Raw genomic sequence first — 24,592 nt, forward strand, 5'->3', positions numbered from 1 at the left:
AAAAACGACCATGTATAGTAAGGTGTTTTGTATTTTTTCAACCAAAAAAAAACATGCATAGTAAGGCATTTCTTCCTCAAAAAGACCACATATAGTAAGGTATCTTTCTAAAAAAAACGATTGCAATTTTTCTTGCAAATAATGACCATGGAAGGCATATTTTTTTTCAACCCAAAATAAAATAAATTACCATGTATAGTAATTTACCACAAAAAATGACCACAATTAATAAGGCATTTACAAAAAAAAGCATGTATATTAAGGTGTTTTATCCCCCCACCCCCGCCCAAAAATTACCATAATTAGTAGGGCATTCACAAAAAAATAAAAATAAAAAAAAACATGTATATCAAGGTTTTTTTCCCCAAAAATATATGCCCCCCCCAAAAAAAAACAATTATAGTAAGGCAAATACAACCATGTGTAACAAGGCGTAATATTTCTTCTGTAAAGTAAGGCGCTAAATTTTGTTCTACGTTTATTCATGTTTACGTTTATTTTGTTTTGTGCACGTTGTCATTAGTGACGCAATTTTCCGGCAGCCCAACCAGAACTAACAAAGTATTTGTTACAAATTTTGATGAATTTCTTCCAAATTTACACAGCAGAAAACTCTATTAAAAATATTTTCAAACCTGAGTGAGCATTTAGGTTTAAATTCTGTTTTTTTTTTTCCGAAAAATAATGACAGATTAATGTTTCCAAGTATTTGAGCAACAGCCTATTGCATAGCGTAAACGAACGGGCGAGATTTCATTCAACACTGTAAAATGTTTGACATGCAGCGTGGAGAGGTTCCTGTGCGCGCGCACACACACACACACACACACACACACACACACACACACACACACACACACACACACACACACACACAGCAAATTCAATCATTTCTCACTTCCTGGGGATATGAATGGCAGAAGACTCTCAGGAGTGGAAAATCACTTTTTCCGTGTCATTGTGCACAACAGTCCCAACAGAACACACCTGTAAAATCACTGGAAACATTACTAGATCAGATTTGACCAAAAAAAGTGTCGTTGCGGAGGTCAAAGTTCGCAAATGGGGGTAAATATCCCTTAAGGTACTCGATAAATTTGATAAATTTTTACAGTTTGCACAGGAATGAACTCTCAAAAATGGGGGTTGAAATGGAGGAAAGAAAATAATACTCAAAATATTTGGAAAAATACAGTAAGTGTTTTTAGTCTTTTTACCCTTTTTAGGGTTTTTTTAGAGGGGCTGTAATTATTTTTTTCTTCCTAATTGTCTATTTTCTTTTTAGTTTGGCTTCCCTTCAAAATTAATCAAAACAATTACTGTGTGAATTATTTGAGTGGACCATTAAGCGTGTGTGTGTGTGTGTATCGGCTTGAGTGTATTTCAATAGCATTAAGTAATTGGAAAAAAAACAATGGGGAGGGGGGGGGGGGGGGGCTCGATTTAATATAGCCCCGTTCATCCTCACGTTGCTCCTGCTGAAATTTTTGTATAATATGAAAGCGGTAAATCAAGCGTGCCTTAAAACGATTTTGCGTTTAGTAATTACACAGGCGCGTTTGAAATTCTTTGTTTCTCACGCCGCGTGAGTGTAAAAAAGAGGAAGGCAAATGAAAAGAATTGGAGACGGGTGATTTCCATAGCTTCTTTGCTAATGAAGCGCAGGTGGCGCCGTGGTGCAACTCCTCGCAGATGATACTTGTACTTGACTCATGAAGATATCGTAATACTTTATAGAATGACATATATGTCAAAATGTAACATTAATTGTAATTCATGTATGAGATGTTAGCCGATGTTGTTTGTTTTAAAAGCATAATCAAATCTCATTCAAGTGTGGCTGCTATGAGTCTTCAGGACCTGGACGAGCTGTGATTTCAAGGGATGTGAAAGTTATTATTCATGTATAATTAATAACTTTAAATCCTGGGGGAAAGTTTGACACATCAGGCTTTTGATGTGTGATATCAAAGGAAAATCATACAAAAAAAAATAAAGACTAGGAGGCTAAAATATTGACATGGATTTTCAAAAAAATGACAGCTTTCAATATGCTGCTCTCCCGTCCGTTTTATATGCTTGTAAATGGGAGATCGAGAGCTACACCCTGCAGATGTCAAATTCAGCCCATGTCGGGCTCATTTACTGCCATTCAAAATTGGAAATATTGCCAATATTGGACATATTGAAAACCTCATGTTTTATCACGCATTTCCCCCGATTTTTGCATGAATCCTTTCACGGATAACTTGCGAACGGGTCGCAATAGAAATGTTTGTGTTAACACTGCAAAACCACCGGGTGGCGCTCGCGGCCAACTTACGACATTTACAAGCCTTTCAATGACTTTGATGATTGGCTTAGCCTGGACTCCTATAATGCAAAAGTCATAAACAATGACTTGTCAGAGTTAAAAATCGGCCCTCAAGCCCCCCAAGACTCCATTTACCATTTGATTAGTTATTATTTCTTTTTGGTATAGTGATAATTTTCTCATTCACAGGACTTTGTGGGTGCGCCTAGGCAGGTGGACGTGACCCCCGTTGACCCCCCCGGACAACACTGAGGCGGCCACCCATCGGTTTGGTCAGTATGCCAGCAGAGCCCATTTCCGGGGTATAAAAAAAGTAACCCTTCTCCAAATCTACCGCGTCTCCAAGCCCCCCCCCCCCCCCCCCCCCCCCCCCCCCCCCCCCCCGTGCAGCTCAGTGGGACCCCCACTCTCTCTCTTAACCTCTCTCACCCCCTCCCTCAGGGCAGAAGTAAGCCACGCCTTGAGGCCCTGCTTCCATTGTCAGTCCTCTGCTACTTCTGTTTGGGGGCCTTTGTGTGCCGCTAATCAGCCGTGGGGCCATGCTCGGCCCCAAATGTGTGTGTGCGTGTGTGTGTGTGTGTGTGTGTGTCCCTTGCCTCATTACGTAGCCACACTGGGAGGCCAGCATGGGAAGTTTCTGCTGCACCACACACCTCCCTTCGTCAGCGTTTGCTCTGGCGTAACTGTCCATCATCCCGTTTAGGATTACACTTATTAATGCTTATGCAGTATGGGGGAAACAAATATTTTTGACTGGCAATTATGTACAGTGGTACCTCTTGTTATGAAAAACGCAGCTTAGGAAACCCCTGGGCGGAAAAATATTGCCTCTAGTAACGAGAGAAAATTCAAGATGTGTTGGCACGAGACACCAGCTTTACATGACATCATCTTTACTCGTTTCATCCACGCTTCCACCAACAATTTACACCATGGAACTACCAAACATAAAACTGACATTAGCTATGGCTAACATTGTACATATTCAAATAAAAACGCAAATGTAACATACTACTTTGAGCTCTCGCACCTTGAGGTTAGCGTTGTTAGCGTGTCGTGATCACTCAAGCAATGACATCACACAGGAAGCACTTGGCATGACCCCAAACTAAACTATTTACAATAATGCTCAATATACTTGTAGGCTAAAAGCTAAAAACTTTTTTTCTCATAATACTATGAAGTATTGACTTATGGAGGCACATACCTTGGAAATCATGCACTCTACACATAATAATAAATATTACAATGTACACATAATTTAAGAACACTGGGATATAATGGAAGCCAAATGTACATTCGAAGGTAGTCTAAAAGTCAAATACTTTTGATACTTTTTTGCATATCGACTTGTGCATTAGCATGCACTGTAAAGATAATAATGAATAATAATAACATTCACACATAATTTATGGACAATATTGAGATAATAAACATACTTGCAAACACCAAATACATTTGAATGCAGATGAAATGCCAAAAATTGAACATTTATTCCCCTGAATTAATGACACCGTATTGAAATCATGCACTGAAAACATCATAAATCATAAAATTTGCACGTAAACATCTTTAGTCTATGAAAAAATTGATATAATTTAACAAAAATTACAAACAATGTTAGTTAGTTAGTTAGTTAGCTAGTTAGTTAGTTAGTTAGTTAGTTAGTTAGTTAGTTAGTTAGTTAGTTAGTTAGTTAGTTAGTTAGTTAGCTGAATTAACCTCCTAACCCTACCGAAGTACAATGTTGGTATAATTTCTGCTAAATGCTAATGAAAATACCTTTTCTTTTTAATTGCAAGTGAATACACCGTGGCGTTGTGGGAAAAAAAATCTTGAAAGTTTTAGCATTTATCTTACAAGGATGTTCTTGCAATTATGTTCGGAAAATAAGAAAATAAAAATGCAAAATTTTAGCATATAGCCTACAGGTCCATTCGTCAAAAATGTCCCAATTTTTTTGGATTCGTAGTTTGTTTTTGATACGTTTGTCGATTGCCCGAAGAGAAGAGGACCGCTTTGGGGCACGCTCGCCCAGTTGATATTTGGCAGAAGCTGCAAAGTGTATTTGTAAGAAAATAGTCCTAATTAAGTGTGAAGCCGACCATCAATAATTCTGACAAGACAGACAGATGATCTCTTTGATGGTGCTAAAGCACGTTTAGTGTCACTAATAAATATGAGCTGGACTGAGTCAACTGCCCGTTGGCCTTTATTGCTCCCTTCTCTCCCGCTGGGTACCCCCCCCCCCCCCCCCTCCCCCGCCCGTCTGTTCCGTCCCACTCCTCCTCCACTTTACCACCCTCTCATCTGTCCGCTTTTGCTTTCCACTTGCCGATTCCCGTGCACCTTCCCCCCCCTCCCGCATCTATGATAGATTACCTGCCCCTTAGGCTTGTGTGTGCACCTTGCTCTTTGTTGGGTCAAAAAGACCCCGGTTTGGGTCCGAATGGACCTATACGCAACGGAATCAAGTTCACACAAATTTTCGGGTTATTTTGCGCAAACTAACCCCCCCAATCAAACAACTCCAAAAATTGTGTAGCTTTGTACAAACTATTTGAGGAGGTTTGGGTCAAACTGACAGAAATAGTGATTTTGTGGTGCAAATTGGGTTATTTTTCCACCCTGGATTAGTTGCCATTGATAGAGTAGAGACTACGAAACAGTTGGGTAAAAAATGAGCCAAAATGGGTCAAAAAGGGACTGACCCAACTTTTTGGGTCATTCAATGAACCCCAAATGTTAGATGAAATGAATGCCTAACCTTTTTGACTTGAGTCCAAAATAACCCAAATTTGGTCAGAAATTTGATAAGAAATCGACAAAACCAAATTTGGGGGGGGATTTAAATAGCCTAAAACATCAGGTGAAATGACTAAAGCATCAATTATTAGTGGGTTGATCATTTGACCCGATATTTTGGGTTAGTAATCCCAAAAACTCGTATCCACTGAAAAATAAGCAAAACAACAACAAAAAATTGCTTGTTTTGAACAAAGCAACATTTTTTTTTTTTACAGATATCCGTAGTTTAAAACTTTAACCCAAAGTTTTTCATACATTTTTTAAGTGCAAAATAACCCGAATTTGGTCCAAACTCGACAGGCCCAAAGTTTAGGGTGATATAATTAACCCAAAATGACAAAAGCATCATTTAGTAATGGGTTGATGATTTGACCCAACATTCTGGATTTGGTCATCTTAAAATGTTGCGTTCACTGAAAAACCCGCAAAACAACCGAAAAACTGATAGTTTTGCACAAAGTAACCCGATTTTGGGTTTGTTTTTATATAAATTTCCTCCGTGGTTCAAGCATTTGTGTTTTGGAGTTAATTGAACAACCGGAAATGTTCGTTCAGTGTCTTTGCCCAAATATTTTAGGTTATTCAACTGACTCAAAACGTTCGGTTGCATTAATAACCCACAAAACTCATGTTTGTAACAAAGCAACCGATCTTTATTTCAAACATTTATGTTTACATTAGGTTATGCTCTGTCTGATAGTTACATGCGCTAGACGACATTACAGTGGGGAAACTATTCCAACTTAAGAATTTGAGAAAATTATTTTTCAGACAAATAAAGCGTGCACGTGTGTTTGAGGGTGTGTGCATGTGAGAAAGAGATGAAGAAACGGGAAAAGAAATGATAATTACTGGTGACTCAAGGTTGTGTGACTATAATCCCCTGAAAATCTACACTCATACAGGTGCTCACTAAATCCAATTACCAAGCGAGGAGGCGAAGGGAGGAGGAGGAGAGGAGGAGGGGAAGGAAAACCAGAAAACCTGTTCTACTGCCTTCATCATGGAAGTCGAATATCATATTTAGAACGATCACCTTTGCGCACAAATCTTGCAATGACATTGTGCGAAAATCACGGTGCTAGCACCAGGCAGAAATGTTGCATTGTATTTTGATGCAAATGTAGCACATGTATGCTAACTAACTAACTAACTGCCTAACTAACTTTTCGGCAATCCTGTGAATTAACTAAATGATTGATTAAATTGCTGACAAATTAGTTAGTTAGCTATCCTCCTAGCTACTATAGGTTAACCTCTAGCTATTTCTATAGCTAGCAAGCTAGTCCTCTAGTTAGAAATACAAGATGGAAGATGGACCGGTGAAACTATGAGATATAGAAAGTGACACCCAGCGCTGAGCTCATATTGTTGAGTGCAAACAAATAAAACAGCACGACTGGGTCACTTTTACAACAGCGTTGCACAACTTTGTGTTAAACAAGGTTGTAAAGTCTACTTGTCAACAAAAACCAACACCACTGTAAGATCCTGAGACAGCTAGGGAGAGGAATTTTGCATTCAGCAGAAAGCTGAGGAAAGGAAAGCTACCATAGCAAGCTATAGTTAGTTAGTTGGTTAGTTAGTGTTACCTCCATTGCTAACGAGAGGATTAGCTTGCTAGCTATAGAAATAGTGGAATATTAGAGAGCTGCAGTAGATAGAACAGCTAGCAAGCTGGCTAGCTAATTTGTCAGCAATTTTGTTTGTCATCATTTAGTTACTTAGCAGGATGTCTTAAAGCTAGTTAGTCAGTCAGTCAGTCAGTCAGTTAGTTAGTCAGTCAGTTAGTTAGTTAAAGTCTTCTTGTCAACAAAAAAGTCCACCACTGGTCAGGAAGTTCACATCTGACTTTGCACAAAATCGTGTTAGTTAGTTAGTTAGTTAGTTAGTTAGTTAGTTAGTTAGTTAGTTAGTTAGTTTACGGTGCCGTCAGGTCTGCATATCACAGACACAAACCTCCAAACATCAAAATACATATTTGGTATTGAATGGGTTAAGGTTAAAGTTAGTTAGTTAGTTAGTTAGTTAGTTAGTTAGTTAGTTAGTTAGTTAGTTAGTTAGTTAGTTAGTTAGTTACAGTGTTGTTAGGTCTGCATGTCACAACGTCACAAACCTCCAAACGTCAAAATACGTATTTGGTATTGAATGAGTTAAGGTTATAGTTAGTTAGTTAGTTAGTTAGTTAGTTAGTTAGTTAGTTAGTTAGTTAGTTAGTTAGTTAGTTAAGTCTGCCTGTCAACGTCACAAAGCAATATTATTGAATGAGCTAAGGATGCTAACGGCACCTGTTTGAGCGCATCTTTCGGAGCCCCCCCCCCCCGGCATCAAACCCTTAAGAAGGAGCGCGAGAAAGACGAGAAGAAGCAGCAAAGGGAGGAGAAGAAACGAGAAAGAATGAGAGCACTCCAGCCTCCCGCCAGACTTGTAATGGAGGTTTGATTAGCAAGCATGTAATGTACTTTACCCCCGCAGCTGGAGGAGGAGGGTGAAAGGAGGGGAGGGGGGGGGGGGGGGGGGGGGGGGGGGGTATATAGGCAGTCCTCTCAGCAGGTTCCTCTCAGCCCCCCTCTCCACATCCTACAATACTTCTGGACCAGGACACAAATCGTCCCCCCTCCTCGAAAGCCTAACATAACCTCCTCTGCCCCCCCCTCCCAACTAACGCATCTCCCCTCCTATAGATGCACCATGCTGTGTAAGCAGCGGGTGTGGGTGGGGTAGGATAGGGTTGGAGGTCAGAAGCAGGAAGAGGTTTTTTTTTTTTCGAGTTTTTTCCCGCCCCCATTAACAAGCTGCCAGCGCGCATGCAGGAAGTTGTTTGTGCACACACAATGCAAGTTTATTTGAATCCCGCCGGGTCAAAATGGCCGTGTTGTCACGCAGCTGGCGTTAAGGTTAAAGGCTAACCAAAATGTTGAGGCAGCGTCCATCAGTGGGGCTGCTTTTACCGCCAGGAAAACCGGGGAGACTTAAAAGGAAGCTAAAAGACAAAAATGCTCGAAGGTCAGCCGCAGAAATTCAAAAGTGAAAATTTGTGCCCGTTTCATTTCTTGCAGTGTTTTTCGTATGCATGTCTGTTTGTTACCTTGCTGCTTTCGTTTGAAAGACATGATTGGAAATCTACTCTTTGCTTTCGTTTTTTTTTTTTTTTTGGAAGAATGTCGACCATACCGACTCTTCTTCAAATGTGTTTTCCCTGATTTGTCCTACTTTTTTTTTTTTTTTTTTAATACAGGCAAGTGGTCTGTCATTAAAATCGCTTTGAAATGAAGCCAAAACTTCATATTAAATACACCTACATGTTTGGTGTCTAAAATAAGGCGCGGGGGCTATTTGTGGCCCACCGCTCATCTTTAAGTGCCCCGCGACATAAAACAAAAATGACATTTTCTTCAAATGATTTCTTCAATTGTTTGTTTTTCACTACAGAGATTTTCTAAAAATCTGTTATCTTTAACAAGGAATGAATTTTCTCCATTTTCTGAACATATTGCATAAATGATTCCCAAATAATGGCAAAAAAAAATCTTATTTCAAAACAGCCCTTGTAATTCCTTCTGTTTTTTTCTGTGCAAAAAGTCATTTGGAGAAAAGGAGAATTTCGACACCTCTGATTCAAATGCACCACAATAACAAATTTTAAGAAAAAAAATATCTTCAGATTTGAGCAATAAATCTCTAAAATATTGATGTAAATCTAATAGTATTTTAGCCAAAAAATGGCACACTCCTGCAAGTATGAAAACTAATAACGCAGGGCTTTAAAGTAAAATAAAGTAAAATTGGATTGTGAAGCCCAAATTTGAAGTATTGTGAGGTTGCAAAAGTTACGCCCCCCCATCCCCCGTAAATGTGTAAACGTTTATCAAAATTGTACATTCAAAAACTCAATAGCGCATTTCCTGTACATACCGTCAGGTATAGGTAGCTAGCAAAAACCTTGGCGTGCTCCATCTTTCACAATTGTCATACCGGGACAGTGCTAAAACTCTGTAGGGGGCGCTACAAACCTAGTATTTTCTGCACTCATATACACTAACTTTAAAATAACAACTTTACAAAGTTCCGTTCGGATTTAGTTCCTCCAAAATGCTCATCTGTACGGATAATAAAACACACACGATATATGAAGGATAAAAAGTTTTTCATTCTGTTGTACCTCCCACCATGCCGGATTAGCGTTTGCGTCCCCCCAGGCTGTGCTGTCAGCTCGGGGCGCCAGCCCGCCAACGTTAACGCGTGGAGACACCTGACAAGCCCGCTGGCCTTTCGGGCTCAGCCTAACCACTCTGGATCCAAAGCCATTGGGAATTCGGAGCGCAAAACCAAACAGTCGCTGTGGGAGCTAGTTGGCATCTGCTGGGCTGACCACCAAAAGGGAGCGACGCCGTCCTCGCTGCGGTGTGAAAAAATGGAGATCATCCACAGTGTAAATGGATTTTAATAGGCGGGATCCTTCCAAATTGCGGGACGGTCTCTCGGGGCAAAATGGAGGCCGATAGTAATCCAATAGCATGCGTCGGTCCCTAAAAATCTCTGGCCCGCCGGGTATCGGCCCATTATGTTTACAGTTTTAATCAGTACAGTTTGATTTTCAAAATAAGAGCACATTAATTGGAACGTGCAGCGGCTTAATGTTTAATTGTGTTATAGTGACTTTTATGCAGCAGTACAGATCTAATGAAATACTTTGTAATGCGCTGATGGGAACATAATATTTTTCTTTTAAAACTGAGAGCAAATTAACTGGAACATTAAGTAGCTTATTGCTAAATTGTGTTACAGTCACTCCTTTACAAAATGCTGTATGCCTTTATTTGGTTACTTAACTGTCATTAATGATGCAATTTTACAGCATACAAATGAATTTGCTCTCAATTTGAAGACGCACTTTTCCTGTCCTTAAAACATCTAAAGACATCTTACAAAAATCTCACTCAAATGCGGTACATGCGCCCCTGGTGGTAGGTGAGGGTACTTGAGGTACGCGAGATTTTACCAGCGTTTTTGTAGTTATTATCAGATCTAATTTAATGCTTTTAAATAGCGTGACGGGAAGAGTACAGTTTTCAAAATAAGAGTAAATCAAATGAAACATGCAGCAGCTTCATGTTTATTTGCGTTTGAGTGACTTTTATGCGGCTGTAAAAAAAATCAAATTTAATGTAATGCGCTGGTGAGAACTTTATATTTTTCTTTTCGAATTCAGAGCAAATTAACTGGAACATTTGTCCGTTTATGTATTTATTTATTTTTGTGTGAGTATTGAGTACTCGTGAGGTGTTTTTCTGGAGTCTCACTATACTAGCAAGTGCATTTTAAGGGCTACTGTCATATCGTAGTGTCTTTTTTTTTTTTTTAGATCTTTGGTGCTTTGCGTCCGCGCGAGAAGGTTGCGGTGAAGGTGGAGCGGGCGGCACCACCTCCCAGCCATGAGGAATGTGTCAACTTGTTGTCAACTATGCCTTGCTTTGTCATGAAAGCAAAGAGCGCTGGAACCACGTAAAGTTGTCTTTTTCACACCTTCCACTCCTCCTGCCCTCCTTCCTCCTCCTCCCACTCCACAAAAACACATTGGTACATACGCAGGCCGGGCTCGGGCCGCCGCAGCTGTGACCACAACAATAGCATTCCTGGGCTTTTAAACGCCTGGCACTTAGATTCCCGATAGTCGAATTCCGAAGTCGGGGGTTGCTAGAGGACGCGCCGAGCTGTGAGAAGCAAACCTGCAGCTGGATGATTTGTCGCTTTTTTTTTTGATACGAGAAGTGCTGGATGAGGAGAGGATGGGGGAAGCGCTTTGGTTCCGCCTAGGTGTGACATTTTCAACCCCTTTTAGCAGATCAGGTCAAAAGACGCTTTGTCTGTGAGTCATGTGATGCTCCAGGCACCTGTTTGGGGCAAAAATGGAGTCCCTCATCGGCCGGTTGACTCGGGTCTTGGGAAAAATGACGTCATTGGCAGTTAATGTGTTAAAAAGGCAATATTTATGGAACGTGTCAGTAATGACAACGTACATCTGTATAAAACCTGACAAAATAAAGGCTAACAAAAATTTTGCAAAGGAGTCGCTATTAGGGCCAGGATAAAAAATTCAACCAAGTTGGGTAAATCAGCTTTTAAAATAGGATGACTAAAAATATCTGCGCAGTAAAAATCATCAACGTTTTGAGCTGTCAATGTTGATGAATAAATTAGAAGGACTTTGAAAGAAAAAATGTAAGACTTGACCAAAAAAAAAGTTGACCAAATCGGGTGTCTCAACTTTAAAAATAGGTTGACTAAAATCCCTGCATCCCACTGCCAGCCCTGTAAAAATGACGCCTAGAGCCATCAATAGTGAATGAGTAAGTAGTGCAAATTAATTGGAACATGTCAGTAATGACGATGCGCAACCATTTAAAACTGAATACCTGACAAAAATATTCAACCAAATCAGGTAAGTCGACTTTAATAACTGAAAATATCCACCTGCCAATACCAGCCCAATAAAAACGATCTGAAATGTATTTGCCCAGTAAAAATCATCGTCAACGCTTTGAGCCGTCAATGTTGGTGAATAAATTAGTAAGACTTTGAAAAAAAAAAAAAAAAAACGAAAAACTTGACCAAAAAAAGTCGACCAAATCGGGTCTATCAAGTTAGTAGGGCGTGAATGAATTAGTAGGGCAAATGAATTGGAACGTGCCAGCAACTTGACAAAACGAAAACTGAAAAACTTGATCAAACAAAAGAAAAAGTCGACCTTATCGGGTCCGTCAGGTTGGGAGGTGCATAAATGAATTAGTAGGGCAAATGAATTGGAACGTGTCAGCAACTTGACAAAACGAAAACTGAAAAACTTGACCAAACAAAAGAAAAAGTCGACCAAATCGGGTCCGTCAAGTTAGTCGGGCGCGAATGAATTAGTAGGGCAAATGGATTGGAACGTGTCAGCAACTTGACAAAACGAAAACTGAAAAACTTGACCAAACAAAAGAAAAAGTCGACCAAATCGGGTACGTCAAGTTAGTCGGGCATGAATGAATTAGTAGGGCAAATGAATTGGAACGTGTCAGCAACTTGACAAAACGAAAACTGAAAAACTTGACCAAACCAAAAAAAAAGTTGACCAAATCGGGGGTTTCAAGTTAGGAGGTGCATAAATGAATTAGTAGGGCAAATGAATTGGAACGTGTCAGCAACTTGACAAACTGAAAACTGAGAACTTGACCAAAAAAAGTCGACCAAATCGGGTCCGTCAAGTTAGTAGGTGCATGAATGAATTAGTAAGGCAAATGAATTGGAACGTGTCAGCAACTTGACAAAACAAATCCAGACACAATTTTGCAAAAGAGTCACTACCAGGGTTAGCGTTGCCTGAAAAAAAAACGTGAAAATCCGTCTTTGGTATTGAATGAGGTGCCTAATTTCTCGACATGCTAAAAGATGAAAAAAAAAAGACAGTTCTCTACATCCGCAAGACACACCAATGCTCCCTGACAAGAAAAATCGTCGGAGTCGTCGCGGCCTCGTTCGGCGTTCGAACGAGCACAAAAGCTCTTTGGGAACGGCGGCGAGTACAGTAGCGCATTAAGTTGAAAATTAATGAGGGTTTTCCCCGCGTGGAAAGTACAGTAGCTTGTTAACGCTTGTATCTGTTAAGCCACACGCGCGCGCGCGCGCGCGCACGCTCCCTCTCTCCAGATGCCCTCATTAATTTTCGATTGCCTCTAAATGAGTCCCCCTTCATGGCGGCTGAGGTTTGCTAAATTAGATTCATTTATATTTAAATTGTGAAACAGCCGCGCTTAATGAGAAAATTGTTATTTTAGGGGTTAGTCCAGATGAGCTGATTGGACGGCTCGCCTCAGCCAGGACCAAAGTCGGGAGAGGAAATCCCCAGCGTTTCGGGAATCTCGTCTTGAACCAAAGGACGTTTTTAGTCGTTTTGTTTATGTATGGATTTCAATCGTTTTCGAAATCTTGATGGCTTATTACGTCATAACTGCATATTTACTTTCAAATGTGTATAATTACTTCAGGTACTAGAGGTATAAATATACATGCTTACTTGAGGTATTTAAATCCCATAGTAATCGATTACTTTTGGGAAAGGAATTGATTAGTACCGTACTTAGTTACCTAAACGTATTTAACTTTGGATTTATTGAGTATTTAACTTCCTAAAGTAAGCAATTCCTTCAGTTACTTTTGCCCATTTGAGTAGATCTCATTGAAGGCGATTTAGGGGGTATGTGAGGGTAAAAGAACAGGAACAGTAATTACGTTTTCAAATTAAGAGCAAATTAATTTGTATGCTGGGAAATTGCATCGCAAAAGACAATTAAGTAACGAAATAAAGGCGTACAACATTTTGCACAGTAGCGACTTCGACAAAACTTACTAGTACATAAACTGTTTGATGTTCCAGTTCATTTGCGCTTGGTTCGAAAAGAAAAATGTAATGCTCCCATCAGCTCATTACGAAGTATCAAATTACATTTTTACAGCCGCGTGAATGTCACTAAAATTCAATTAAACACTAAGCTGCTGCCTGTTCCAGTTAATTTACCCTTATTTTGAAAAAATAACTGTACTGTTCCCGTCACACCATTTAAAAGCATTAAATTATATTTGAGGATAACTGCACGCCGGTAAAATCTCGAGTACCCCCTGAAGTACCATCAGCTACCCCTAGGGGTACACATACCCCATCTCAAAGAAAATGTGAGAGTTCCCGCAGATGATTTAAGGACAGGAACAGTCAATTTTCAATTTAAGAGCAAATTAATTTGAAATATGAAGCAACTTGTTGGTAAATAAGTGAGTTGATGCAAAATAATAATAATAATAGTTAAATGTATCTCTAAAGCCTGGAAAGACAGAGTCTCTCTAAAGCCGACTATATTTAATTTGTCTGACAATTTTTCTCTTCTGTCGTCCATCCTTCTTTCAAGTAATTATCATCCAGCTGCTGGGAGGAACAATGCTTGGCATTCTTCCAGACGGCTGACTTCATACACTTTGCGCCACGCTCAATTTGGAGCGCGACGGAAGCCGGGCATGACTGGCACCCTCCGGGGCATTACTCTGCCTCTCTATGGGACCCTGTCCCTGCGTCTGTCTGTCTGCCTGCCTGTCTGTCTGTCTGTCTGTCTGTCTGCGTGTGTGCGTGTACGTACCGTAGACCTTGCAGTACCCAGCTGCCATTTGGTTCATTCCAATCCCTGGGAAAAAACAAAAAACAATGAGAAAATTGCGAAAAAAACCCCACCCCTAATATATACATATATATAGTGTATATGTGTGTTCACAATATATACAAAATACAGCAAATTAATTGGTGTATTCCATGCCATTTATGAATTTGTTTATTGCTTTAATCGGTTGCTTGTATCTATTGCCCTTTCAAAACTTTGTTTTGTTTGATTTTAATTATCAGTAAATCTTATTTCATGTTTTTTACCACCGTGACAGGAACAGTTCGTTTTTTTTTTCTCCTTTTTTAAATTATGAGCAAATGAATTAAAACATGAAAACGCTAGTGTACTCCATGCCCTTTATTTATAAATGTATTTTTTTAAATTATTTTTGTATTTCTTAATATTGTTACGGTGACCTACTTGCACAATCATGCATTTTTTTAAATGTTTTTTTTTTTTTATCAGTAAATGCTGACAGGAACATTATGTTTCTTTTCAAATTAAGAGTGAAAAAATTGGATCATAAAGCAACTAGTTTAATTCTTACTTTTTTTTTTTTATTAATCAGCCAATCCAATAATGCCTTGACAGGAACGTTACTTTTTTTTCAAATTACAAACAAATTAATTGTAACATGAAGCAACTAGTGTATCCCACACATTTCATAAATTTAATGATGAATTTTATCTATTGCTTTTATATATTACTATCTATTGCTTTTATTTATTTATTTATTTATTTGTTCATCAATCGCTTGTCAAATCGTGTTATTGCGAGTCCTTTTCACAATATTTTTTTTTTCCTTTTTGTTACCAGCAAATCCAGTTTATTTCCTTTTAATGCCGTGACAGGAACAGTACATGCTCCTTTTCAAATTTAGGGCAAAACAATTGGAACGTGTAGCAAATAGTCGTATTTCAGGCCATTTTATTAATGCATTTATTGCTGCTTCGACAGGAACGTTTCAGTTTTCTTTTCAGATTAAGAAAAAATGAATTGTAACATGAATCAACCGCTAATATTCCGCAAGCTATCTTTGGGCGTTTCTTAGAAGCGAAAGCAACTTTGGCGTTTTGAATAATATTTGACGTTGTCCTCCGTAAAGTCAAAGGGGGACACTGTCCCCCGCGGCGAGACAGCAGCAACAATTCATTGCAAATGGCCGGTTTATACTCTCATTGTACAAAAGCATGAATGCAAACACACACGCGCGGACTCCGGATGGGAGCCAATGGGGAGCGGCGCAACTTTTTCCCTCCTTGAGCACAATGAGGACCTGTCTGCTTACACTAACTCGCCGCTCACTGACCGACACGCACACAAAAAAAACGCAAAACAACAAAACAGAGGGGGGACACACACACAGCATGCGCGGAGCAGCTCGTATATTTGGGACAGAAGGTCATTCAAAGAAAAGAAACAAACGCCAATAGTTGATCTGTTGTGTCCAATGAAAAAAAAAAAAGCCTTGTTCCGCATGAAGATGAAATAGAAAGACGTACAGTTTCGGCGCCGTTGCGGGATCGGGCACGACGCGACACGGCAAACACGCTCATCTTTTCAGAAAACCAGCCGCGTGATGAAAATTAGACGCGTTTATTTTTTGAGCTGCCGATTTAAGTTTAGATTCACAATTTGGCGCGGGGCCGGAGTGGATCATCTGGACACGCTGGGCGAAAGTGCTGTTATAAGATGTTTGGATTTGAACGTTGTCATTTAAATTTACTAGTAAAGATAACTATGTTACAATCAGTCATTATTAACGAGAGAAAAAATGTATATCTTCATATATATGTAAACAAAAATTGTCAAAAGATTGTTTACTTACCCGACTTGGTCAACTTTGTTTCATCAAGTCTTAGGTTTTATATGGATGCGTGTTGTCATTACTGACGCATGTTCTAATTCATTTTCCCTTCTAACTCATTCGCCGCCATTGACGGCTCTTGACATTGAAGATCTTTTTTATTGTTTAGTCAACCTATTGTTAAGGTTTACTCGCCTGACTTGGTCGACTTTATTCATCAAGTTCATTCTATCAGGTTTTAGGTCAATACTGACATATTTTCCAGTTAGTTTTAATTTCGACTTACCTGACTTGGTCGATTTTATTTTGTCAAGTTTGATGTTTTATATGGATGTTTTATATGGATCTGGATCGTCAATACTGACAGATGTTCCAATTAATTTGCCCTACAAACTCATTCACTACCATTGATGGCTCTAAACATTGAAGATAATTTATACTGAGCTGTCAATGGCAGGTGGAAATTTTATAGTTAACCTATTGTTAAGGATTACTCACCTGGCTTGGTCGACTTTACTCGATCAAGTTTTAGGTTCCAATTCGTTTGCTCCTACTGACTCATTCACTACCGTTGCCACCGGACTTGGTCAACTTTTTTTGTTAGGTTTTATGTACATGGTTGCACATTGCGTTGACTGACACATGTGCCAATTAGTTCGCTCTTGATTTGAAAAGAAAAATGAATGGTTACTGTCACGGCATTTAAAAGCAGATTTTCTACCACGTGCTAAAACTTTGTTTTTAAATCTCGCGTACCCCCTTTTGAGAACATTTGCGGTATTTCAAAAATATATCAAGTTGTAAATGTTGGATCTCTCTTTTTTTTTTTTTTTTTTCATGGCAGCGAAAGCCCAAATCGGGGCCCCCCGGTGGGATTGTGTGTGGTTGGAAAAGGTTTTTTGGATTCTGGCTTTGTTTGTCCCTGTGTGCTGACATCACCGTGCTGATGGCACCAAATCCTCGTTCTACTGCGCGCAGCACTTTCTATACAAAACAGCGGCACGTGCGCACACGCGCGCAGTTGCTCAAATGCCAACTTGACCAAAAAAAAAAAAAAAAAAAAAAAACGCCTGGCTCAACACATGCAAAAACATATGAACTACTTTGAGCTTGAAATGAATTCGGCTTCAGTAACAAAGCGGTTAAGAGCCGTGTTGAACGTTGTCACCATTTGGGTGAAATTTCAGCTCCCTGGTGTCTACTTTCGCTTTCCTTTGATGTGACGCCCCCCACTTATTTATTTATCTTTCATTTTGGTTCTCTGCCTCCCCACTTATGTGAATTTCTAGAATTTTCTCTCTCTCTTTCTCACTCGCTCTTTCTCTCGTGATCTCGCATGGGTTTTTTCTCTTCCACGCTCATCCTCCTTTTTTCATTTCCTCAGACTTTTCTCAAACTTTTGTCTTTCTTGCTTTCTCTATCTTTCACTTTCTCACTTTATAAACAAACAATTTTTTTCTCTATCAGAAAACACTTTGTTTCTGTACTCTCTCGCTCTCTTTATATATATATATATATATATATATATATATATATATATATATATATATATATATATTTTCCTTTTTGATCTCTAATTTTCTTCACTTTCTTTCTGATTCTTTCCCTTTTTTCTCCCCCTTTCTCTCTAGCTGTCTCTCTCACCCTCTTTCTCACGTGCACTCTCTCTGACTTTCTCTCTCACATTGTTTTTTGCTCCCTATCGCGGACTTTCTTTTTTCTGACTTTCTATTTCTTGATATTTATACATTTATATTTTTCTCTATGACTTTCTTTCTCTTTTTCTTTCTTTTTTGTTATGCATACTGTCTTGTTCTTTTTTCTTTTTCTTTCTTTCTTTTTCTTTCTCTGTCTTGTTCTTTCTTTCTTTCTTTCTTTCTTTCTTTCTTCCTTCCTTCCTTCCTTCCTTCCTTCCTTCCTTCCTTCCTTTCTTTCTTTCTTTCTTTCTTTCTTTCTTTCTTTCTTTCTTGTTATGCACACTGTCTTGTTCTTTCTTTCTTTCTTTCTTTCTTTCCTTCCTTCCTTCCTTCCTTCCTTCCTTCCTTCCTTCCTTCTTTCTTTCTTTCTTTCTTTCCTTCCTTCCTTCCTTCCTTCCTTCCTTCCTTCCCCCCTCCCTCCCTCGTTCTTTCTTTCTTTCTTTCTTTCTTTTCTTTCTTCCTTCCTTCCTTCCTTCCTTCCTTCCTTCCTTTCTTTCTTTCTTTCTTTCTTTCTTTCTTTCTTTCTGTCTTTCTTTCTTTCTTTCTTTCTTGTTATGCACACTGTCTTGTTCTTTCTTTCTTTCTTTCTTTCTTTCTTTCTTTCTCTTTCTTTCTTTCTTTCTTTCTTTCTTTCTTTCCTTCCTTCCTTCCTTCCTTCCTTCCTTCCTTCCTTCCCCCCCCTCCCTCCCTCATTCTTTCTTTCTTTCTTTCTTTCTTTCTTTCTTTCTTTCTTTCTTTCTTTCCTCCTGTCTTGTTATACTGTCTCGTTCTTCCTTCCTTCCTTTCCCACTCTCATATCTACCTATCCTTAACTTCGACGGAAACCTAAGACAATGGGGAAAGATGATGTCTGAGGGCGCAGCCCACCCCCGCGCCCCAGTCAGCTCATCCGCAAGCAGAGCGAGAGAATAAGAACGGATGAAAAGATGATGAAGTAGCGGCCTACGGTGTAAGTCATTTGCCAAATATCAAGTGAGTCTTTGTCCAAAGACAAATAGAAATCTTAATGAAAAGCTTCATTCTGCTCCGCTCTTCAATTTCAAGAGGATAAGGTTGCCGTAATGCCACCTAATGTCACGTCAACAAAGTATTCAACATACTTTCATACAATGCGTAGGAAGCCCCCCCCCCTCCCCCCCAAAATATCGTGAGATAAAGGAAACATTAAGATTGGAGTGCTTTTAAAGCAAAGTCTCGAGATGTCACGCAAGTGTCAAGCGGTTTCTTTTTCTTGGACGTTTTGAGGACACAAAAGGATGAGCGGTCTCGAAAAGAAGCGAGAGGAGACAGGGAAAAAAAAAGTGCGAAACTTCAAAAAAGTGAAGGCTGGCTTTTGTTTCCACTTTCATTTTACGTTTGCTTTCGGAGTCGCATCAAATCGACTTCAAATTGATCGAGATTTCATTTCAAATGGACGAAATTTTGAAAATTTCCGGCTTTCAACAGTGAATAAAAACTTCGGTCGTCCACGTGAATGCAATTATTATATTTTAAAACATTAGCAAAATGGAATTTTTGTATGCAAATTTGCACTTTTTTTTTAGTTTATAACAGCTTCCCAATAAACTTTTAATGACCACTCAAAAACTCAGCTCACCAACAAGGGCTATTGAAACACACGCACACACACACACACACACACACACACACACACACACACACACGCACACATCAGGTCCTGTCAGGGCTAACTAAGCGGAGTGGCCAGTAAGGCAGCACTTGGATTGGCTGGACAGAGGTTGCCGGGGGTTACGGCGGATTTGGCGGACCACCTGCTGAGTTTCAGCCACCAACTGACTGAAAACATTTACATCAGAAACCCCTTGCAATGGAGACAGACGGGGGGACGCATAAATTGGAGACGTTGGCAAATCCCAAATTGAAGATTTTGCGCGACGGAAAATGTCACCGAGATGACGTCGCTCCAACAAGCCGACGAGCAATATTAATATCTATAAAGTTAATTCCGTGTTCTGCGCTGCCATCGGGTTTTAGTTTTAGTTTTGCGACATTAGATTTTAAGCAAATCTTTTGCCGAAAACCTTGGTCCACCAGACAAATTTGCTTGTTAAAAAGTGATCAGTAGGAACGGGAACCGTATCAGTCCAGTCATTTACGTCCATTAAACTGCATTTGAAAAACCAGTTGGACTTCATACGGATCCAGGTGACTGATTAAGCGCCTGTCAAAATGTCTTGGTGTTCAGTTATAGACAGGCCACAAAATTTTTGCTTTTGTAAAAGAATATAAATAGGAAGAGTGAGATTTAGAATGAAAAGGCAGGCTGCATGGGATTGTTACCATTTTTAGACCAGGTGAGAACACGCCATCGCTTTGTCTACTGTTGGGTCCATTTTGTCTCAGCGGGACACCAAAACTTGTTGCTGTCCTTGGATGTCCTCCAATAAGGACGGCAGGACTTGGTAGGGTTGCTCAAATCAGCTAAATATCAGTTCCATAAACTGAAGAAGTTGCTATCACAAAAGTTTGAGATGCTAAGCTTCACAGTGTCTCGTTCCCCTTTCCACCCCCCCCCCCCCCACACACACACACACCCACACACACACCCCCACACTTCCATCTTCCATCTTGTGTATATGGGCCCAGGCCCATAAAGGGCTCCCCCACAGCACCTCATGCATGTGTGTGTGTGTTGCCGGGTTGGGGGTGTCGAGTGGGACGGGGAGGGGGGGGGCACTCTGACCCGCAAACTGACCTCCTCAAACTTCAAACTGAATGCTTCTGGCAGTTACCACGACGACGGAGCTCTCCAAGCCTTATCCTACTTACTGAGACGAGACGAGGAGTGAGGAGAAGTAGGAAGATGAGGAGGGGGGGGGGGGGGGGCGAAAGGTGTGCAAGTAGAGAGCAAGGGACAGATATGGGGGGGTCGGGGGGCGGGGTGGGGGGTGGGGGGGGGCAGCCATGCAGAAAGCGAGAGTTGCTGCTGTTGCATCTCTGTTCTTCGTGAGTAGACAGTTTACGGCACGGCGGATTATTCCCAGTCTGCTGTTTGACCTTATTAGGCCGCCGCGCAGAAAACATCAGCGACAGTTTGTTGCTCATGACCGCACGCATCCGTTTAAAAACCTAACAAAATAAAGGCGGGGAATATTTTGCAAAAGAGTCACGATAACACAATTTAGCGAGACGTTACTTCATGTTCCTATTCATTTGCTCTTAATTTGAAAAGAGGGGTTTTATTATTTTTGTTGTTGGTTTTCAGCTTCGGAACTACTTTTGGAGTGGTATCTCTAAGCGTAGTTTATTCAGCAACTCCAAAAGACAAATAGTGTGACATCTTGTTTTATTTTTAGCTCACCTAACACAAAAAAATGTATCATTAAAGTCAATAAAGTTAACTTCAATATAACGCAAAGCAAATTCGTTTTTATCGAGGTATAATTACTTACTTTTTTTTTGCTTTTTTTCAAGTTCGGAACTACATTTGTAGTACCTCCTGGTGTACTTTATTCCGCAACTCCAAAAGATAAATAGTGGGACATTGTCTGTTTTATTTTTGGCTCATCTGCTGCAAAATTGGGTCACTGAAGACAATGCGTGTTTGTATAAAACTTTTGCAAAATTTGTTTTTGCAAAATAACACAACTTGGCAAATTGTTGTTTCATGTTCCAATTCATTTGCTCTCCATTTGAAAACCTTGTTCAAATCTTACCAAACCCATGATTGTTAGTTTTTATTTTGTTTTGTTTAGTATTATTAATTTATATTATAATATTATTATGTTATATATTATTATTATTAGTTTAGATGGGAAAAAAATACATAAAAATACATTTTGTGGATTGAATACGTAATAGTAATTTTTATGGTTTTATTAGTATGTCTATTCTGCATTTTTCCTAAACAGTCTATAACCCGTGGCATTATGGGATGTATTAGGTTTACAAGTACTTTTGAATAAATTCAAAAAATATACTCTCACATTGGCAGCTTCTCGACACGGTTTATCACAAAAAAATACAAGCAAATAAATGAATCATGGAATCATTCTTGTTTTGGATACACAAGCCAATAATCTAGCGATACATTTGTTTATCCCTCGTTTCTATCCCGCCCGAGTCCGTGACTCCGCCCAATTTTGCGCTTAGGTTGATTCTGGGCGCCGTGGAAATATTCTGCACCCGACGCACTCGTGTTATTGTCTGCCTGGGGAAATCAGCGAGACGGGATGCGAGGCGACTCCAAATCAATAGCGTCCACGTTTGTGTCCCCTAGCTAGCTGTCACTCACCAACAGCAAAGACTCCACTGACTGAGACATCATCGCTTTAATCTGTGCTCACACACACACGCACACACACACACACACACACACACACCTGGCGTGTTCTCAAGGATGCTGCAGACAAGCAAATATTTTTCAAAATACAACCTTGGGGGAAACAGCAATTTTAACCTTTGTGCAGTATTTTGATCTTTTTCGGGTTATTTTCTCCCACGTCGATCTCGTAGTATTTTGAACTTTGACGCGTTGTCACCATCTGGGTGAAATTTCAGCTCCCTAGCCTTTGATGTAAAGGAGTGGACAAAATACTGCACAAGAGATTATTTAGCCTATAATGATTCAAATATTCCAATTTCAGTCTATAGACAGTAGTTTTTCAGATTTCTTTTGTACTTTGTAAAAATTGTTGGATTATTTTTTGTGTTTAATGAAAATAATTTGATTTAACGTTGAGAACACAAATTCAATTGAATTTGTCATTCCAAAATTTTAAGACATTATAATTCCATCTACATCCTCATAAAACAACATTGGATTTTTTCACATCCTACCGAGAGTCAAACTATTGATTTGTGTCCACTGTTGTGTCCATTTTGTCTCAGCAAGACAGCAAAATTATTTGCCTCCCACCCCAGGCATGTGAGATGTCATCGGAAAAGCCAGGATGTCCTCTACTGAGGACATGAGAATGTAATACCGTGGCTCCAACGAGTCAAAAGATGGCGACCAAAAATTAATGTCCGGCACAGTGGACTCAAATGAATGGGCTGTCTCCTCGAGGGCACAAATTCAGAATTCATTACATTTATTTTACCGTTACCGGACTTGTAATTTTTGGTATCATTGAGAGAAATGAGCAGCAAATATAAATGGACTATTTTGGGAGCATCTTTGTTTTTTTTTTGTTCTTCCTAGGTGCCTTAAAAAGGAAGAGCGTAATCCATAAGCGCGTCCTACGGGGTCACAGCGGGGACGGAGGATGCTGTTCATATTAAAGGGGCGCTCGTGAACATCAAGTGCAGGCTGTCAGGGCTAACAGGCCCGAGCCCTCCCTCGGGGGCCGCGTCGCCGCCCGTTCACTTGGTAAATCGGTAAATGATCCCGGCTGTCATTTAATCAATATGAACAGGCAGCAGCTGTCACACATCATTGTCTCCCCTGGGGGTCATTGTCAACACGAGATGAAAAAATATGGCTTGGGGTGACTAAGTGTGACTCTCCGGTTTTTTTCGCCAGCTATTATTGAAACGAGCCGGCCGGCCGCGGCTTCTTTTCCTTTCTGTGGCTTTGCGTCAAGATAAGATCGTGTGGTACTTGAACAGATGAATCTCATCGAAACGAGAGAGTACAACTTCATTTGTTCTTTGATATCATTTTTATATATATACTGTATAAAGTACATGTGTATATATGTATATATATATATATATATATATATATATATATATATATATATATATATATATATATATATATATGTGTGTTTGTAAACACACATATACACACTATATATGAATATATTAGGAATGTAACAAAAACCTAGAAAATCTTTTCTTTTTTATTAAAATATATGTGCGAATCCATCAAATATTTCAGCTTTGAAATAAATCAGGATACAGATCACGTAGCCTGTTATTAGAGCTATATCTTGGATGCAAATGGCACATTGTCAAGTTTAGTTAAAAAAAAAAAAGAAAAAGTCATTGCATTATGCTCCCGTGCACCCCACATGAATGCACCCTAATATATATATATATATATATATATATATATATATATATATATATATATATATATATATATATATATATATATATATATATATATATATATATATACACACACGTTTGTAAACACGTATATACACTATATATGTATATATTAGGGGTGAAACAAAAACATATATATATATATATACACATGTTTGTAAACACGTATATACACTATATATGTATATATTAGGGGTGAAACAAAAACCTATATATATATATATATATATATATATATATATATATATGAAAATGATAGAACGACGCAAGTTTTCCGCCGAAGCGGCAAGACGTTCAAGGACGGCGGGGGGCACGGCTCTCGTCTTTCTCCCTTTGCCCCCTCCCGTATCCCGACGCGAGACACTGAAATCTCATCCAGCCATTCTGCCGGCACTGATAGTCAACATGTCATTTCCCTCACTGTGCGACTCACAATGACGAGAGCAGAGGGAGGGGGGCAGGTGAGAGGTTTTCTGGCCGGGGGGGGGGGGGGGGCGACAGGGCTCTGATCTCTCAGATAGGGAGATAGCCACCTGATTCAAATGGCTCGCTTGTTCCCGGCAGTCACTCGATCGGCGTGTGAACCGACTCCTCTCTTATTTACAATGGGATGCTACTCGCTGAGCTGGGGACGCAAGCTCTCCGGCTCCGTCTCGCTCTCATGTATTTAACGCCTCGCTCTCCCACACGGGTCATCTGGGAAATGACATCGATTTTGGTATCGCGTCTAAATACAACAATTTGATGTAGGGACAAGTTT

General features: G+C 39.7%; 2 long non-coding RNA genes across 7 annotated transcripts in view; one reads left to right on the forward strand and one right to left on the reverse strand.

Moving 5' to 3' along the window:
• The window catches only part of LOC148416627 (uncharacterized), a 71,763-nt gene extending 69,217 nt beyond the window's left edge, over positions 1-2,546 (forward strand). Inside the window, exon 3 of the long non-coding RNA XR_015866952.1 lies at positions 2,504-2,546. This is a non-coding gene — a long non-coding RNA (uncharacterized LOC148416627). The remainder of the gene's footprint in view (positions 1-2,503) is intronic.
• LOC148416628 (uncharacterized) overlaps positions 1-24,592 on the reverse strand; it is a 143,801-nt gene that overhangs the window by 739 nt on the left and 118,470 nt on the right. For all 6 annotated transcript variants that reach the window (XR_015866948.1, XR_015866949.1, XR_015866946.1 and 3 more), the window contains one exon: positions 14,290-14,334. This is a non-coding gene — a long non-coding RNA (uncharacterized LOC148416628). The remainder of the gene's footprint in view (positions 1-14,289; positions 14,335-24,592) is intronic.

This window comes from Hippichthys cyanospilos, chromosome 10, assembly GCF_059441005.1.
Source record: "Hippichthys cyanospilos isolate Australia breed blue-spotted pipefish chromosome 10, RoL_Hcya_1.0, whole genome shotgun sequence".
Classification (NCBI taxonomy): Eukaryota; Metazoa; Chordata; class Actinopteri; order Syngnathiformes; family Syngnathidae; genus Hippichthys; species Hippichthys cyanospilos.